This window comes from Vulpes vulpes, chromosome 6 (genome assembly GCF_048418805.1).
Source record: "Vulpes vulpes isolate BD-2025 chromosome 6, VulVul3, whole genome shotgun sequence".
NCBI classification, from domain to species: Eukaryota; Metazoa; Chordata; class Mammalia; order Carnivora; family Canidae; genus Vulpes; species Vulpes vulpes.
In genome coordinates this window covers 112,225,524-112,245,519 of record NC_132785.1, presented here as the reverse complement: position 1 = coordinate 112,245,519, position 19,996 = coordinate 112,225,524, and the positions used below count along the sequence as shown (strand labels likewise).

The following is a 19,996-nucleotide window of genomic DNA, read 5'->3' as shown; positions in this document are numbered from 1 at the left end:
ACCAGGGCTGCCCAGAAGGATGTACTCTTAAATCTCAGTCTTATCAGTTGGTGGGCCAACAGTGACTGTATTTTGGGACACTCAGTGTGTCTTCCCTATCACTATTTCCTCACCTGGACCTTAAGTTTCTTTCTGGGACTAGAGCCTCCCATGAAACCTACTATGGTTAGATGAAGCCCTGAAAAATTGTTTTCAATTTATACCACTTTAAAGTATGCTTATAAACAACAGGAATCCATTCAGTGAGTAATGAACATTCAGAATAAAATTTCAGGAACAAAATTCTCTAGGCTATGAGAGAAGATCTGAAGGTCATAAAGATAGGCTAATTTGAAAAGTATCAGGGACATACTTTTTCCAGACTCAAGAGAGACAGAAGTGGTGAAGGGTAAGGATAATCACTTCTGAGATAATGAAAGGTGAAAAAAAAGACCAGATCGAAACATTTTGATAATTTCAGTAAAAGAAGAGTCTGTAAGTGATGAGGTTTGGTTAGGTATATGGACACTAAAGGAAATGGAAAATCCTTACACAAATTATTATGGAAATTAGACATTAAGCTATTAAGTCTATAAAAACACTAATGAAAGAAGTGTTAGAGTGCACTGAGACTTCATGTAAGATCGTGTGTGACTTTCACAATTGATGAAGGTGGTGCATTCTGATTGAGGCAATGGTAGAGTGACAAGAGTTGAAGGAAAGAGATGCAATGAATGTAGGGTTCCAATGAGAACTTAAAGTCCCAGTGAGAAGGATGCAGGCTTTGAGAGGCAGAGAGTAAAGACAGACGAAAGGGAAGGGAAGTGATGAGGTGAGAGAACTAGGTAATAACTGAAGGAAGGTGATTGACATGGAGGGTGTGGAGGAACTTTGATGCTTTAAAAGTGCCATTTGCATGAATGCTGATATCTCTGAATATGCTTGCCAAGGATAGAATGACAAAGTCAAAGAGCCAAAGTATCAATGCCACTGTGGAGGAGAGACATTTATTCATGAAAATGTAGTTTAGACAAAGAGCACGCATGTCAAAGGGTCAATAACAATTTTCACTCTTCTGGACTAAAACAAACGAACAAACAACTAAATAAAACCAAAAAATGTAGCCTCTTTCAACACACACAAGATGAGATTCTATCTTAATGTCTCAGTTATCATATTCAAAATACCAAGGCCATTAATTCTCATAAATTTCCATTTCCTACAGATGAACTTTTGTGTGACTCACAATAAACTCTTTGGGAAATCTGCCCATTGTAATCAATGCAGCAATAAGAGTAAAGATGAAAAGAAGAAATGGATCTGGATGGATGCGTCAGTGATTAAATTAGGTTTGACCCTCAAACTGAGAATGAGTCAGTTTGATGAAAGACCATTTGTACTATCTTTTAACTGTTCCACATTCCTAAGCAGTTTTTTTTCTCCTCACTACAATGAAGAGGCTCTCGGAACAACCAAGTATAAAAAATAAAATCACATGTGACCCCCCCTCAAAAACTAAGAAGTAAGCCAGTATTAGAATTAAAGACAGCTACAAAAGAAACTGTAGAAGGGCATGTGTTTCTAATATTGCAGCACATAGAACATTCTCTCCCTGATCCCCAGTTGCATTGAGATGGCCATTTGTAAATCATTTTTAATTGTCTTATTAAGCAGCTTAGAGTGCAGCAATCAAAAGCTTGTGGTGATGTGAGACCTGGCACAGCCATCAGGCACGGATCAGCAGTCAGGATAATAGAAGATGCAGGATTATATAACCACTGATGGTCAGCAGGGAAGGTGATTTGGAGAGAAAGTAGTACATTGTTGATTCTGAAGAGATGCTGATCTCAGACAATATGAAACCTGACATTATGGTTCCAGGGAATGGAGACCCCTCTCCACACATGCACACATATCAGCCACCTGCAGTCTGATGACTGCACTGGGAAAAGCCAAATTTCAAAAGCAGTGATCTCTTTTCAAGGAGAAATTTCTCATGTAGCGTTATGAATCATGACATAAAGGCTATTTGCAAAACAGGTCCCAAAGTTTAGAAGGGGGAAGGAGGGAGTTAGGAAAAGAAAGAAAGGGAGAGAGACAGAGAGAGAGAAGGAGATAAAGTGTGTGTGTGTGTGTGTGTGTGTGTGTGTGTGTGTGTGTGTGTAAACTCCCTAAAACTAGATCAGGAAGTTGGATTCTTGCTTTAATGAGAACATACGAAAGTGCATGAGAGTCGAATCTGTCTTTGAGACAAAATGCAATTGTAATTCCATGAAAACAATTTTCTGAGGTGAGTGCTTCATGTCACAACTTTGTGATTCACAGTTATGACATCTTTAGACTCAAAATAGATCAAAGATTCTTTCTCATTCCTCTATAGACTTAATTGTCTTACACTAACCTAAAGCATCCCATGAAAAAAGCAGCAAACTTCTGAATTAATTATTATGCCACTTCAGGCAGTAGCAAGAGCCAACAGTCTGTGGTCATCTGAAGAGAGGCTGGCAAACATGCTATGCTGAGTTCCTAACTGAGGGATCCAATGAAATATTCTACTCTTCATGAACCACTTCTTACTACACAATAACTATTTTCAACTCAACCACCAAGAGTTTGGCCAAAAATAAGGAATATTCAAAGAAAGAATTTATGTATTAATGGCAATGCATTTGTAAGCACTTTAAGAGAATTTTGTTTTAGTACAACATTAGTGGAGGGAAATGTCTGGTATCCTAGATTTATAGTTCCCAAATTATGTGCTGCAACATAAATAATACATGGTTTTGATTTTTTCTCTTGATTTCCTAGCCATAGGCAAAAATATTTTAAGTCTTTTTTCATACACATTTGGCCTTATCCAGAGAAAGGAACCATAAAAATTTCAGTAAGGACAGTATTGGCCAAATGTTGCCACAGTCTTAGAAAAGTCAAGATTACTATGAATTTTTCTGAGCAATGATTCATTAATTTCTTTTAGCTTGAGATTCTAAATAAATTTGGCCAAACACATAATATAAGTAATCTCATTTGTGGGAAGTAAGCATGGATAAAGGGGAAAGAATGAGAAGAATTTCTCATATAGGTATTCTTTCCCATTTCCATTAAGGGATAATCTCTTCCCCCAAATATCCCTCTCTAGGTTTGACCATCGGAGTAGTGTTTCATTTTTTTTTAAGATTTTATTTATTTATTCTTGAGAGATAGAAGGAGAGACAGAGCCAGAGACACAGGCAGAGGGAGAAGCAGGCTCCATGCACCGGGAGCCCGACGTGGGATTCGATCCCGGGTCTCCAGGATCGCGCCCTGGGCCAAAGGCAGGCGCCAAACCGCTGCGCCACCCAGGGATCCCTTTTTTTTCTTTTTTCTTTTTTTTTTTTTTTTAAAGACGGAGTAGTGTTTCAGAAGCATTTTGGTAAAATATCCTAGAAGTTTCTCCATAGAAATTATGAAGATTCCACAAATGGCCATATTATATAACTTTTCCAAAAGTGATTCAATTAAATAAAGTAAAATTTAAATGATTTGACCAGACACATATTTACCCTTACAATGGAAATAGAGGAAACATAAAAAGTTATATACAAGCAGAGATGTCACATTTCTATTGTAAGGAATTGTCCAGGTCATGCTTGAGTGTCCAGGATGATCTCAACTTATTGGGTACAGGCTAAGTATAGCATCCCTGATCTTGGTTTGGCTTTATCTGAAGTGTATATCTACACTAAAGGCCCTAAAATTGTGTATTAGAGCAGACATACAAATTAGAGTTGAGAAGTGTAGCTTAAAAAAGAAAAAATGATGACAGATCTAAAGAGTGATGCAAAGTCTTACATAAAAAATTTAGTCATAAGATTAGTAACCAGAAAAAATCAGAAGTAAACCAAAGTAAGAGCAGTCAGGCCAGTAAGTTATTTAGGACTAGGATGAGAACAATGTATAGGATCAAGAGGAGTATTTTATGTAGTGCTGGCTGAAAAGGTTCAGAATGTCTTAACAGTTTAAAGGAGACACAGAGGATAAGGATAACAGTATGGCTCTTGCTGCTACTGTTGCTATTAATATTTTATGCTATAACAATTATCTTTAAGCATACGGTATTCTTTAAAAGTATAAGAAAGGGGCATGATTTTATCCATGTTGTGCCATTTTGTTCAGCTCATTAAATAAAAGAAATTGATTTGGCAGAGCTAATTTTGTAATTAAAAAGCTTATCATGGCTTTCTGTAATGAGTTAAGTAAACAGACAGTAATTCAGTTATAATATTTACATAGTTTATACCAGGGGATGTCTGCTTACTAAATTAAATAATATGGAAGAAGGAGGAAGAGACCATTTAAAATGGAGGTGAACAGAATATACCAAGGACAAGAAGGAATTCAGACAGGCAGGTCATCATTGTATTTTTTATATTGGTGCCAGGTCAGGAAGTTAACTATTTGTAACTCCCCTCAGAGGGAAAACATGGCAGCAGGTGACCTCATTAGATGGTGGTTTCCATGAACTCTGGCTCATCTCTCTTGAGAAAGCAGGTAAATAATCTACCTGAAATTAAAGACACCAGATTTTTCTGTTCTCATAAAAGGAATTACTTTCTTTATGATCACAAAGAACTCCTTGGAAATGTCTATTCACCTTTGCTTGAAGAGGAGCATAGTACCTGCTTAATGAAGGAGCAAAGAGGACAGTAGTTGAGGAAATAGTTGGAAACCTACCAAGCCTCTGTACATTATAACTGCTCAAATGGCAATCTCCAAAAGTCTTGATAAGTTTATTTTTGTAAAAGGTGTCAAAGTAACTGTCAGTTCCACCACTGATCAGGACCTCTGTTTGAATGTCCTCTAAAAGAGGAAACCCATAAAGATTAACATCCCTGAATTACTGAATTTGAATGTAATTAAGAGAGAGATAGCTATATGGAAGGCAAGGGAAGGGAAGACAAGAGAAAGGAAGAAAGGAAGAAGGGGGAAGGATGGGTAGGAAGAGGAGAGGGGGAAAGGGGGAGGGGAGAGGACAGGAAAAGAGAAGGGAGGTGAAATGAGGTAAGGACTGAAGAGGAAAGATGAAAGATAGGAGAGAAGAGGAAAGAAGCCACTGCTTCAGTGCCATAGTACCTGGCTTTGTTATTATATTCGGTGATTCAAGTAATGATAAGGCCCAAACTTGTTTGTCTTGAAAATATAGGCAAACCCATTGCCTCAGGTAATTGAGCTGCAGTTAGAAAAGCTACTCAAAGCCCTTTGAAAATTACTGCCTTGGGATAAACCCCAGGGCTCTAATTTAAATTGTAGATGTTCTTGGGTTTTGGATTATAGTTTGGGCTACTTTGTGCCACCTGTCTCTACTATTATTTTACTAAATTATGTGGGAGCCCATTACTCCAGTGCCTTGATTACAAAGTCAGTGCAAGTCAAAGGATTCCAGCCCCTTTCCTTAGCACCCTATATCAATACTCATGAAAGCTTAAGCAATTCAGAACCATGGATAGCTCCCTGCCTCCCGAAGAAAAGGACTCCAGATCTGAATCAGCTCTGCCATTTTAATCACACATAGAGTGCATCAGAACACAGAGCAAATAATCACCTTGATTCAACTGAGAGGCTTTCAGCAGTGAGTGAAACATCCTTGGACTTTAAAAGATAATTTCAAAACACATACTTTACCAAAAAATGCCCAACCGTATTTGTTCTTTCAATCACACAAAAAATGATATTGTTAAAATCAATGTAAATAATCACTATGTGTCAAAGATATGCCCTGGCAGGATATTTTTGCCTAGTGGTCTATACTGGAAAATACTGATTGAAGCAACCAGATGTCAAATGTCTCTTACCTTCAGCATAAAGTCAACAGAGGCAAAGTCTCTTAGATTCTAGAATGCAAAATTTTCTAGAGTCTGGAATTAAGAAGTATATATAAACTTTTGCAAGTATCAACTTTACAAATATTTCCTAAAAGTCAATTATGTTTCATGTCACAGTTGAATAGGAACATGTCTCAAGGAAAATAAAGTTTTAGGAAATGCTCCAATTGGCCTTCTTTGCTCCCCCATCCCCAAGATAAATTGTGGTGCTACTTAAAAGAGGACAATTAATCTCTAAATATAGATATCCAATCATATGCATTATTCAAAAAGGAGGATTAAGAGTCTTTCAGTAAGCATTGCAAGGTGTATGGCTTAAAAGTAAATGTTAGGATAGTCCCTTTACCAATTGACAAAAGAGAAGACCTCTTGCATCATTATTTATAGGTCCTCTCCATGCAGACCTACTGTGAAGTTTACTGAGTATATCCATAAACTGGCCAACTGGAGAATATAGGAAATAACTAAGTATCTCTGGTTAAAGGATGGTCATGGCCTTTTATAAAGCTCTTCCACACCATTGTCTACTTGGATCTGCTTTCCCTTCTTGGGCTACACCAGCCTTACCACCATGTGCCATCTGTCAGTTTTTGCCTATAACACGTGAAGCCTCTTAAGTATCTGAGTATCATTTTAGATCCTATTTTTCAGGTTAAAAGCAGTAAATTGCAGATGGCAAGAGTTTTTTTTTCCCCTTTCCTTGAGATTATTGAAAGCTGGGGTAATTTTGTCGTGAGTCACGTTAAAAAAAGAACAAGTGATGTTATACAGCACCTACTCAATATGAATATGTGCAAAGAACAGCCATCTACATCTACCCAGCCATCCATTCAGCAAAGGAGGGAGGGATTTTGCTTTGCTTTAGGTGACAGATTTTGGAGTGAGAGTGTGTGTAGTTCAGTGTGCCCTGTAAGCACAATCAGAAACTGTGTGAGGATGCAAGTGAAAAAAAAAAAAAAGCAACACAATTGATGGAGCACCTATAATGTGCTGAATTATGCTAAGCACTACACAGAATGGAATCATTAAAAAAGCTAAGAAAGAGGAGATCCAGGTCAGAGAAAGGGCTAAAATCACTATGGTAATGACAATTTCATTCACAGACAAACTAAGATTAATAATTTCTGTAAAGAGTTTTTTTTTTACTTTTTTTCCTTTTATATGCTTATTTTAAATTTCTGAGCTTAAAAATTTCAGCTTCTACTTAACTGCTGAAATTTAAGAAGCCCCTGAAATAACTTTCATTGTTTGAAATCAGGCTATTTATAAGTATCCTTGAAGGAGTAGTATCATAGCAGAGGTTAAAGACTGATAAAGAAAAGTTACAGACAATGCTGGAGCCCAGAAAGGAAGATGGTGCCCCAACTTCTAACCAGCTATGGGAGTTCCCTCCAAGTCATTCCATTTTACTGAGATCTAAAGAGGTCTGGGTTTATAACATTTATGATTCCTGGTAGCATTATATCCTATAACCCATCTCTTTTTATGGAATTTTAACTTGAAGTTCTCAGTAGATGACATTTGAAAGTTTCTCAAATCTTAACTCTCTAACTCATTTAAAATTACCCATGGATGATGATTCCTCACTGGAGTCAACCTGTATCCTCAATTCTTGCTATAACTTTCAGAACATAGCTAAGACATAAATGTACATGACTAGATCTATTTAATTATGCTGCTACCCTTAAAGTTGGGCACTGATGAACGATGAGTCAACATATACAAAAACACAGAAACAACTAAGGGTAGTAAAGAAGAGTGTTTATGAAGTAGGTAGGTAAAACAAGCAAATTTTAGTTAATAATAAGTAACATTAGAGGATTCCTGGGTGGCTCAGTGGTTTAGCACCTGCCTTTGGCCCAGGGCGTGATCCTGGAGTCCCGGGGTCGAGTCCCACATTGGGCTCCCTGCATGGAGCCTGCTTCTCCCTCTGCCTGTGTCTCTGCCTCTTTCTCTCTCTCTCTCATGAATAAATAAAATATTTAAAAAATAAATAACATTAAACAACATATTCCAATGAATATTTCTTTGTTTGGGTTACAGGAGTAAAAACTTAGATCAGCTTCATTCACCATAAGAATAGGTTGTGGGGTTCTTAGAAGGTTTTCTACCCCAAAGTTATCCCACATTAGCCAGTTCATTAGTCTCACTATTAAATATGTAGGAGTAGTGCCTCAAAGCATCAACATATCAATCAGTAATAACTTCTGTGCTTTAGAAAGGTACAGAGTATCCTACACAACTTGAATGGAATGATGGCTTTAGTTGTAGAGAAGTAGAAAAAAAAATACTTCCTAGAGAGGGTAAATCTAGAGGGAAGTTTCCCCATATAAACTAACCATGCATCTCAGTAAGAGTGGAGTAAGGAGCTGAAAATGGGAGGATATGATGGAAACTGAGACAAAAATTAGTATCTTTCAATGTAACCAAAAGCACAATTTACAAAAGAGAACCTGCTTCCAAGAGTGCACCTTTACTCAATTGTAATCCCCATCTCATTGTAGCACAGCAGCACTTCAGGGGAAAAAAATGCAAATAGGCAGTTTCCTGATTTCCAAGTGGCAATAGGTGAAAGTGGTGCTTACTAAGGTCCATCACAAATACTCTTTTATAAGGTCTTTTTCAAACCCAAAGTATTTCTCAAAACATTTGTTCTAAGTCCCCCTTTGTATTTTCACTTTTCTCTCCTCAATTATCCATCATAATAAAGTACCCTGAATTCTTTTACCAGTCTAATAGGAAAGTTAAGTATTTGAAATAGTTGTTGATGTGAATTTTAAGTCACTTATCTGTTAAATAATGACACTTATCTCTGGGAGCTCCAAAAGGTTTCAGGACTGTCTCCTTAAGTAGTGATAGGACAACCACTACAATCCAGAGAGAAAAATCTATGAGTATGAACTCTTTTGGCTCATGTCACTACAACACATGTCAAGATGAGGATTTACTGCTTTAATTGTGCAAACACAAAAGTGAGGTGCAAGACCAGCTTATGTTGTTTAAAATAAAACAACAAAACCCTAGAATTCTGGAAACCTAGATTAACCAAAAAACAATCCCAATGTTGTCCATCTCTGTTCTGGTTTCCACAGTGATCCCAGGCCAGCTCAGGCTGGTAAGGCTCCCATCCACTCTGGAAGTCACTGTGCTTGACCAGCACCTTCAGAAAATATACTTCTTTGAGAAGACAATATGATAGACATTTAAATTCAGTGCTAAAATCAAAGTAAAAACATTCAGATGTATATGCTAATAATGCCATCATACTTATACCTTGCTATACACCTTGAAAACAAGATAGATTTTATTTGGCCCCAAAGGTTTCAAAACATGTCTTCTCTCTAAGCAGAGGAAGAACTTTCACTAATGGAAAAAAGCAACATAACAGATACCAATTAATAGCAGAATAAGCAGAAAATGATCACAAATTTAGAAAATCCTTAGCCATAGTTCATAACCAAGAGCAATTTTGCAATGTCTGGATATGTTTTTTTAAAATATTTTATTTATTTATTTGTTAGAAAGAGAGAGAGTGTGCAAGAGCAGGCGGTGGGGCAGGGAAAGAGAGAGAACCTCAAGCAGACTTCCTGCTGAACACAGAGCCTGATGCATGGCTTGATCTCACCACCCTGAGCTGAAATCAAGAATCAGACATTTAACTGACTAAGACACTCAGGCTCCCCTCTGTTAATATTTTTGGTGTCACAACTAGGGAGACATTACTGGCATCGAGTGGGGGAATATCTAGGAATGTTCCTATGTATTCTACAAGGCACAGGACAGCCATTTACAATGAAGGATTATCTGGCCCACAAGGTTAATAGTACTGAGGAGGAGACCCTGGCATAAGAAAAGCAGAAGTAGGAATGAGGTAATGATAGAATGAAATACCAATGGGAGTTATTGCTGCCAATCTTAAACAGTCTTCTTCACCTGGATTCTGGAGATTTCTGAAATGTTTTCTCTTCCCTGACTTGGTGAATTACCTCAAAATCTTGATCCAAAATTTGTTTTCACAGTCTTGTTAATAAAATAACATCATGTAAAGGAATTAAAAACTAATAACTTAAAATTGCCACACACACACACACACACACACACAAAAATTGTCCACAAAACATTCTCCTTCCCTTCTGAAGGCTTTACAATGCATTCTTATCATCAACGAGTCTTTTACTATTAAACTTAAATGGCCAATTTAAACAAGCAGTTCTGAGACTGTTCTTCCACCTCTGATTAAGACTGGGGTGGCAGGTATTGGGGATAATATTCATTTAGCCTTCTGAGCTTTCTGGGCAGACTTGGTGACTTTACCAGCTCCAGCTGCCTTCTTGTCCACTGCTTTGATGACACCTACAGCAACCATCTGTCTCATGTCACGAACAGCAAAATGGCCCAGAGGAGGATAATCAGAGAAGCTCTCAACACACATAGGTTTGCCAGGAATCATATCAACAATGGCAGCATCCCCAGATTTCAAGAACTTGGGACCATCTTTCAGCTTTTTTTTCCAGAATGATGATCTATCTTCTTCAGCTCAGCAAACTTGCAAGCAATGTGAGCTGTGACAATCCAGCACAGGTGCATATCCAGCACTGGTTCAGCCTAGATGGTTCAGGATAATCACCTGAGCCAGGAAGCCAGCTGCTTCCATTGGTGGGTCATTTTTGCTGCCACCATCCACATTACCACGACGAACATCTTTTTTTTTTTTTTTAATTTTTATTTATTTATGATAGGAACACAGTGAGAGAGAGGCAGAGACACAGGCAGAGGGAGAAGCAGGCTCCATACACCGGGAGCCCGACGTGGGATTCGATCCCGGATCTCCAGGATCGCGCCCTGGGCCAAAGGCAGGCGCCAAACCGCTGCGCCACCCAGGGATCCCCACGACGAACATCTTTGACAGATACGTTCTTGACATTGAAGCCCACGCTGTCCCCAGGAAGAGTCTCACTCAAAGCTTCAGGGTGCATTTCAACAGACTTTACTTCAGTTGTAACATTGACCAGAGCAAAGGTGACCACTATGCCAGGCTTAAGAACACCAGTTTCCACTCAGCCCACTGGGACAGTACCAATACCACCAATTTTGTAGACGTCCTGGAGAGGCAGACACAAGGGCTTATCAGCTGGATGAGTTGTTGGCAGAATGCAATCCAGAGCTTCAAGCAGTGTGGTTCCACTGGCATTCCCATCTTTACAGGTGACTTTCCATCCCTTGAACCAAGGCATGTTAGCACTTGGCCCCAGCATGTCGTCACCATTCCAACCAGAAACTGGCACAAATGCTACTGTGTTGGGGTTGTAGCCAATTTTCTTAATGTAGGTGCTGACTTCCTTAACGATTTCCTCGTATCTCTTCTGACTGTAGGGTGGTTCAGTGAAATTCATTTTGTTAACACCAACAATTAGTTGTTTTACACCCAGTGTGTAAGCCAGAAGGGCATGCTCATGGGTCTGCCCATTCTTGGAGATACCTGCTTCAAATTCACCAACACCAGCAGCAACAATCAGGACAGCACATTCAGCCTGAGATGTGCCTGTAATCATATTTTTGATAAAGTATCTGTGTCCTGGAGCATCAGTGATGGCCACATAATACTTACTGGTCTCAAATTTCCACGGGGAGGTATCAATGGTGATACCATGTTCATGTTTAGCTTTCAGTTTATCTAAAGCCCAGGTATACTTGAAGGAGCCATTTCCCATCTCAGCAGCCTCCTTTTCAAAATTTTCAATAGTTTTTTGTCGATCCCACCACATTTGTAGATCATATGGCCAGTATGGTAGACTAGCCCAAATCTACATGTCCGATGACGACAATGTTAATGTGAGTCTTTTCCTTTCCCATTTTGGTTTAGGTTTAGTGGTGGGTTTTTTTTTAATTATTTATTTATTCATGACAGGCACAGAGAGAGAGAGAGAGAGAGGCAGAGACACAGGCAGAGGGAGAAGCAGGCTCCATGCAGGGAGCCTGACGTGGGACTCGATCCCGGGTCTCCAGGGTCAGGCCCCAGGCTGAAGGTGGTGCTAAACCATTGGGCCATCGGGGCTGCCCCTAATGGTGGTTTTCATGACACCTGTGTTCTGGTGGCAAACCCATTGTGAAAAAGAGTGCAGTAGACTTAACATACCTTCCAAAAAACAATGAGATATGACCTCTTAACACACTTAGTAATCTTTTTTTAAAAATAGTAAGAGTATCTTAGGAAGGGTTAAGATTGCAGACTCCAGAATCAGATTTTCTGATCTAACTAGTTATATGATCACGGCAAACATAAATTCCACGTAAACCTTATTTTCCACATCTGTAAAATAGGTACTTGTTTTTTAGAGCTGTTGTAATGATTGAATTAAAATATCCACGTAAAGTTCTTTCCCTGATATCTAAATAAGTAATCATTTAGTACTTTCTTGTCATGGTAGTTGTTTAATAACCTATAATGAAGATTTTGGCTTAAAGAAATAAAGTCCCTTATTCCTTTAATGAAGACATAAATCGGAGATTTTTTTTAAAAAATAAAACTTAAATAATACAGCTTCCTAGAAATTTGGGTCACATTATTGAGAATATCCATGATAAAGATAAAATTCCCACATTCTATCAGAATAGGTGTATACCCCAATGTTTGTGACTATGCTTGATGTGTTAAATGAAGTTATAAAGAAGAAAAGACTCAATACCAAATCACACATATGCAAAATTATTAATTTTTTCTTTCAATCCTCATTTCTTTATAGAGAAATTTGGTGCTTACAAGTCTTTAAGAGTTCTCAGACTTATCAATTTCCTTTCTCCTTCCTTCCTTCTTTCTTTCCTTCCTACCTTCCTTCCTTCCTTCCTTCCTTCCTTCCTTCCTTCCTTCCTTAATAGAAGAGTAGGATTTGGGTTTTGGTAGGCTACAAAATATAGCTAATACATAATAACATGTTTTCTTATTGCTTATTTTTACCATTATCTTTTATTTATGAGAAGTGCTACTATTTTCTATTTACCTTACAGTTATATATTTTGCTTTTAAAATGAATATAGTTATTTTAATTAAAATAAGTCAGCTTAAAGAAGATAGTTAAGTAAATAATAACACAGGTGATGAGTGGGTATGGTGAAAATGGTGATGGTGGTGGCATTCAAATGGCACAAGGATAAAAAATACTGCATAACCCTTTTGCTCATCTTTGAATGAGTATCAAATCATGTCAATTCCATGGGTTATTGTGTAGTCTGTATTCTATCATTTTGCTTAATATTTCACCAAAGAATATAGGAAATATTCATAATCTTCAAAAGCTAAGTATGTTTTTTAGGTTTGGAAGTGTCTTGTGATGGACCCATCCATTCTAAAACACAGTTTTAAATTTCTCTTCTCCAGTTCTAGGCAGATACTTATCAGAGAGGAAGCAAGGGTCAAGGGTGAAGAAAGGATGCTCCATGTGACACCAATTTTCTGTGATGAGGAGGAAAAAGTCCAGAACTTCACAATGAATAGGATGCCACCACCTCTTGAATGAAAGGTAACCTCTGAGATGGCCTCTCGATCTTTGTATACTCACAAGAAATCCACAAGGGAATATAAAAAAAGAATGGAAACGTGTCCAGCAATCTGACATTCTGCAGGTTTTAGGCTTGCCTGCCCATCAGTCAAAGAATAGAGATTCAGTTTTATAAATGAAAGTGAAGAAATTTTACTTGCTTTTTACTAAGCTGAATTTGATCATATTTCAATATCATCCAAATAATAATCATAACACTATAAATTTAATGATAGTATATTTTATTATTCTGTGCTTTATAATCTTTATGGTCTTTTTGCCCACATTAGCTCTTTGGATCATCAGAAGGTCTCATGATGTAGGCAGGGCAGGTATGATGGCAATTTTACAGATGAGAAAACTGCAGTCTGGAGAGGTTAAATGAGGTCTAGAAAGGCCAAGCCACATATCAAACTTCCTACAGCAGCTTGGCAGGTATCATAAATGTGTGAATAAGCTTGCCATAATAAAACATGGAGTGATAGGGCCTGAGGCAAAAGCTGAGTCCACATGACCTATCAGAAAACATTCATAATTTCAAATGTTAAAAAAATGTTGCCAAATAGCACATATTTGTGGGGCAGATTTTACTCTTAGGAAACCAGTTCACTCCTTCTGGTTGTCAGTGGAGTTGAGGCTACACAGCTTATGTTTGCACACCAGTAGAAAAGCCTTTTGCTTTCCAAATTAACCAAATTGAATTGTGCGGTACACAACTGTGCAATTGTCTCTAAACTATCCTAGTCTATAGGTATATAAGAAAATATAGAATAATTAAGTGAGGTGAGAGGCACAAGCAAGTACTAAGGAATATGGGATCCACATGGGAAAGGCTTTACAGGTTATTAATGAGCTCCATGCTCTTTGCATAATGGCTAGCTAACTTTGCCTGCCCACAGCTCTATTAAGAGCCCCAGACAATGCAAGTACTGTCATTCAGACTTCATCTGTGAGACTGCTGTTCCTTCCAAGTCTAGATTTTCAGCTTCATAGTGATTCAGTCTTACATTTTCTCTTCAGGGTTTCTACCAGGCTTGAGCTTCTGCATTTCAAATACAATATAAACTAAAAACTCACTGAAGAGATGAAGTGGTGGTGGTGGTGGGGCGTGGGGAATGTGGCAAATCTCTAATAAATTAGCAACACGTAGTTTATTATAATATACTTAAGAAGACAAGCAATGAAGAGGTCTTCTGAGAAAAAATGTTAGAGATCTTGTAGCTGTATACCCTCACAACCCAGGAAATCAGTGAGCTAACCTGGGTTTAGATTTTCCTCATGATAACATTTCAATAAAAGTGATTGAGGTACTTTCAGTTGAAAGTTCCCAAGACAGGGATCTTACTGATGTATTATTAAGCCCTTACACAATAGCTCAATGGGTAAAATAAATGCAAGGTAGGAGTTTTCTGCTCTGCCTGAAAATTAACACTCTCTCTCTCTCTCTCTCTCTCTCTGACTCCAATAATAGTAATAGTAATAATAGTTACTACACCAACAACAAATAATAACAGCTTATCTCTGAAGCTTTCTTTTAAGTTACCTCCCTTCCTTAAGTACACATATAAAATAATATTTCTAAATTTGTCATACTCCTTTTTCCAAACAAAGGAAGAAAATCTGGTTTATATTTCAAAAATCATTTTATGAAGATGGAGAAATGTTTTGAAAACAGTTGTGTTTAAATAGCTCTAGACAGATATATTGAAGTTAGGGGTGTGACGAGCCGTTGTTAGGTTGCGTGTGTCAGTTTTTTTGGGATCCCAGATAGTTGTTTCTAGTCTTCAACTAGTTGACTATGAATACAATTCAAAAGTATTCTCTCTGTGCTCCTAGCACTTAGCATAGTAATGATTATCAAGTGAAAGAATAAGGAAGAGCACAGTGTTTGCTGAAATCCTTGTTCAAAATGGCAAGTGGCTCATAGTTGAAAATAGACCCAAATACATAATATGGGAAAATAAAAGTAGCTAGTAGCTAGAGAAAAAAAAATACGGATGAAATACACCTAATTATGAGCACAGTTGTTTTATTTTTTTTTTTTTTTTTTTTTTTAGCACAGTTGTTTTAGAAGGATAGGAGTAATTATTTTTTAAAACTCTTATTTCCAAAAAAAAAAAAACAACTCTTATTTCCAATTTTTAAAAATATAATGAGAACATATTACTTTTATTGCATAAAAACATGAAATGATATTTTTGAGACTAAAATAAAGTACACTGGCTTCCAAACATTGTGAGTTAGAAAACTAATGTGTCATAAAATCATTGATAACATAATGGAGAGACTTAGGTTGAGTCGATGCACTTGGAGCCAGTCTTCTCGGCTACCATAAGGCTTTTTGGTACGTATTTGGTGGCTGGATCTACCCTTGAAGGACCTCACACATAGGTGAGGTTCCAGTCTCTCAGAGGCTGGTTTCTATGAGGCCCTGCATGTTTGACCTACTAGTTTAAGATGTACATTGGTTAGGGCTATTTGCAAAATATTTTAATAAATAAATATCTTCTGTATAACTACCAAAAGACTTATCAAAGCATGACCATATTTTTAAACCAAAGAACTTTCAGAAGAATATTTTCCTTTTTATGGAATAGGAGACTTGTCAATTTTTTTTTTTAATTTGCATGAAGCATCATTCATCACCTGTGTTACTGCACTGGAATCTTGAACTTCTGTTGATTTACTGGCTCGCATAGTCACCACCATGTGGTGTCTGCCTTCCGTTAAGGGACTGGGGGTTTCAAATGATTTTGATTTTTGAGTAAAATTTTAAATTGCATAACAAATTTAGTTTGCCTTCTTGAAGTTTATGCTGCTTCTATTTAATGAGGCTATAAGTTCTTTTAATTCTTTTTTGCTCTAATTGGGTTAATGGCATCTGCAGAGAAACAGCAGCCTTTATTTTTAGCTTGTGTGGTGGATCTCCTGGGAGGTGGCTGTATCTCTGCGGTAGCCAGGTCAGATAACAACACGCATGGAAGGTGGAAAATTGTACTATAAAGTGGGAGTGCGAAGTGGTAGCTTTGGTTAGATGCAAGAAGCTCCTGCCTCTTTCTCTGGATGTCACTCTGTGTGGGAACATGTCCAGGCATTAATTGGGGGTGACCGTCAGATCTTATCTCACCCTTACTTACTCATTGTGAAAACAGGCTTAAGAGAAGTGCTGAGTGCCTCTGCCAAACCTCTCTCTCTGCACCTCCCAACACACCACACTGTAATACTTCTGATAGAGGTGGCAGGGAAGAGGATTGGGTACAGGAGGCTGTTGGCAAGCACTAGGGCAAAAAACAAGAAATTTTCATTCTTCATTCCATTTTAAGAATTGGATCTAACCTTGATTAATATTGAAACTGGTCTCCACTACCAGGCAATAGGTCCCAGGAAGAAAATTAAGGAATGATCATCAGGAATCTCCTTGAAGACACCTGAACCCCTGGTTTGTGGTGTAGGTACAATAGTTATTTCAAATACATGCAAAGGCAAGATTTAGAATGGCCAATGCTTGGCTTGCTTCTCTGTGTCTCCTGTGAGAACACTGCTAACAATGACAACAAAACAATGATATATCATTGTAGGGCACCTGATTTCTTCTGGAAGAGGGATTCGAGAAATAACTGATCACCCGTGCTCTAAGCCACTCTCTTCCCCAAATAAATAAAAATTTGAAGAAAGCTAGCGTTGCCTTAGATCTACTTTTTCTTCCCTTTCCACTAGCCATGGTTCTAAGATTTTTTTAAAAGCTCCCCCTCCTCTTTTCCTACCCAAAGTATTGATGTCAACAAATATCTATGGAATGGTGATTCCTGACTATAGATGAATGCAGACTGGACTTGAGCTTTTGGACTTTGGAAGGCCCATGGCCTCTCTGAGCCCTAGCTTGTCCCCCTATACCTATACCATGTCCTGCCAATTCTTAAGCTGCTGATCTCCCAAGGATTTTATGAGAATCACATGAAGTGATATTTACAGAAACACTTGTAAAACTGTAGTGCATTACCATAAAATATATATGTGAGGTTTTCATCTGCTAATGCAGTGCAGGGAAATTTCCGAGCAGGATGTGAGAAGGATTTTAAGATTCTCATGTTTTACTTTTAAGACAGTAACTTCTGTACTTCATATGATAAAGCATGGTGACACGTGGATAGCAAAGGTGCCTTCCTCTCTGCACTCATCTCTGGTCCTATCAAAAGGAATGTCACTGCTTCCTGTCTCCTGAAGATGGACAGTGGGAAACATCTGATACAAAATAATATATGTGTTTGCTTCTGAAGACTTCCGGGCAAGTTTTGAGGAGCTTCCCTCTTGATTCTGTTTGAAGGGCATTCATTAACCAAGTGATAAAAGAAGGAAGATTCAGAATAAATCTTCACAAGAAACCAGGTTCACAAGGCATAGAAGCTTATTTCCTCCTATCTAAAATGGAGCAAAAGTAAATAGGTTCTGTGGAAATGAGACTTTCCTAAGATCTCCCACTTCCCAGTGTCAATCTTTGCAACCTGCAAGATGCCACTTCTACTCTTGCAAAGGGATGGAATGCAGTCACTTGACTATTAAGATGCTCTTCATTTGTCAACAGAAAAGCTACTAAATTGCTACTCTGAGCAAATTTATAGGGAAATTACCAAAGATGCTCAGCAAATAAGAAGGAAATTACAACAAAGAAGAGGATAAACATCTAACTTCTCCTCCCCCATCCCTCCGCTGCTGGTTGCTGAGTACCACAGTCAGTGTGGGGAACTGGGAAGGGAGAAGAAACTGTAACTGGCAATCAGGAAAATTAGTCAGTGCCCCTGTTTGCTGCTCCCACCCTCGTACACCCATTTGGACAGATTTTAAATCTGGCTTGCTAACACACTGTTCCCTCTTTGCCTAGTTTTCACTTCCTCACCCCCCTCATACATTTTTCCACAGTTCCCCTTCCCACATAATGGAGGAGATTCTGCTCTTAATTGGAGTTTTACACCCCTCACCAAAGGTTAATTGCTCAGTTATCTGCTCCCCTAGTCTGGGCAGTTGCTGGTGCTCACTGGTGTTCATTTAAGTGTGTTGGGAGGAAACCTCCTCCAGAGTTCTTAAGGGCTAGAGGCACATCTTCTCTTTCCTCTACAAGAGTCCTTCTTCTGCCCGACTTCTTGGTGTCCAGATGAGCAATCTGGGTTCAGACAGGCTTTTCTTTCTTGAGGCTTTGTCCAAGGAGACGGTTCCTGCTTTGCTGTTCTGAATTTCATTCTCCTTCTAAGATTAGACAGCAGCCTCAGTTTACCAGGGCTGATGGTTATGCCATCATTCCAGTTTACAATATATACTCTCTTCTCTGAGGTCTTCAATGCTTCTCCTCCAAAGCCTTTCAAACCCTATGGTTGTCACCTTCCCCACAATTCATTTCTACCAACTGAACACTCCAAGAAAGTGAAGTCCTCTCTTTGTCAGTATAATCATATCAGATATAACTCTATGCAGAATGAAAATAAAATAAAATGGGTTATCTATACCATTCCCATGTTTCTGGATTTGTCATTTTATTCCCCACAGCTAGAATACACTTTCTTTGCTCCTACACACATCAAGTCCAGATCATTCTTCAAGAACTATGTCCATCTTTTTTTCTGTGTTGGTGTTGTCTGGCCACCTAGAGTCTCGTGCCACAAGGCAGAGCCATGTTTTGTAATTTTGTAATTTTCTATAGTAGTTAAGAGTATGGGCTCTGGAGTTTGACTGGCTGAGTCTGAATCTTGAATCAACCACTTACTAACTTGGAGACAACAGGTTAGTTACTTGATCTCTCTGAGTCACAGTTACTTTATCAGCAAAACATGGGATTACTATGAGGAATAAGTGAAATAATACAGATAAGATAATTAACAATAAAAACTCACTGTCAAATGCTGTTGTTGTTGTTGTTGCTTTGTATCACTCACAATGCCTACCTGAATGATACACACAAACACACATAAGGGACGAAATCCTTCCCAGAAATGACCAGATAAATTACTAATTCTCTTCAATCAAAAGGAATGCCTCTGTTAAATGAGAATATACCACAAAGAGTTGTTGCTCAGATCTGAATAGGCAATATAAACAAAAATCTTGTGTAAAGAGTAAAATATTCTATAAACATGAGATATGTACATGTGAGAAGAGGCCATTTGTTGTACCTGGTGAGTCTGCCCCACATGGGATGGGCATTGCAAGGCTTACATGAAACAATGGGGCAGCTTGCTGTGGAAAAACACAGGTGGTTTATGAAGAGCTAAAGTGGAATCATGCCTTTATCATTAACCAGCTGTGCACTTACACCACTTCAATAACTGTTCTATACTTTAATATCTTAATCTGTGACATCTGGAAAAGACCTTACTAAGTTTATTGAGATAACTAACACGATATAGGTATAAATAAACCTTTCTGACTTCTCCTTGCCCTTCTACCACATGATTTCAAGAGAAAATTTGGGACTATAAACAGAATGGTACTCATTAATGCTTAATTACAATGCAATGAATACGCAAGTGCATAGGTGATCTTGTCTAATACCCAAGGAGCCCCCTTTTAATTTCTTCTTATTGCAAGGAACAACAAGGAATTAATTAAGACTCGCCCTTTACAAGATAAGAG

General features: G+C 38.1%; 1 protein-coding gene and 1 pseudogene across 45 annotated transcripts in view; both read right to left on the bottom strand.

The window, feature by feature from the left end:
• The window catches only part of NRXN3 (neurexin 3), a 1,525,926-nt gene that overhangs the window by 608,518 nt on the left and 897,412 nt on the right, over window positions 1-19,996 (bottom strand). The window lies entirely within an intron of this gene.
• On the bottom strand, window positions 10,029-11,693 carry LOC140599409 (elongation factor 1-alpha 1-like; annotated as a pseudogene).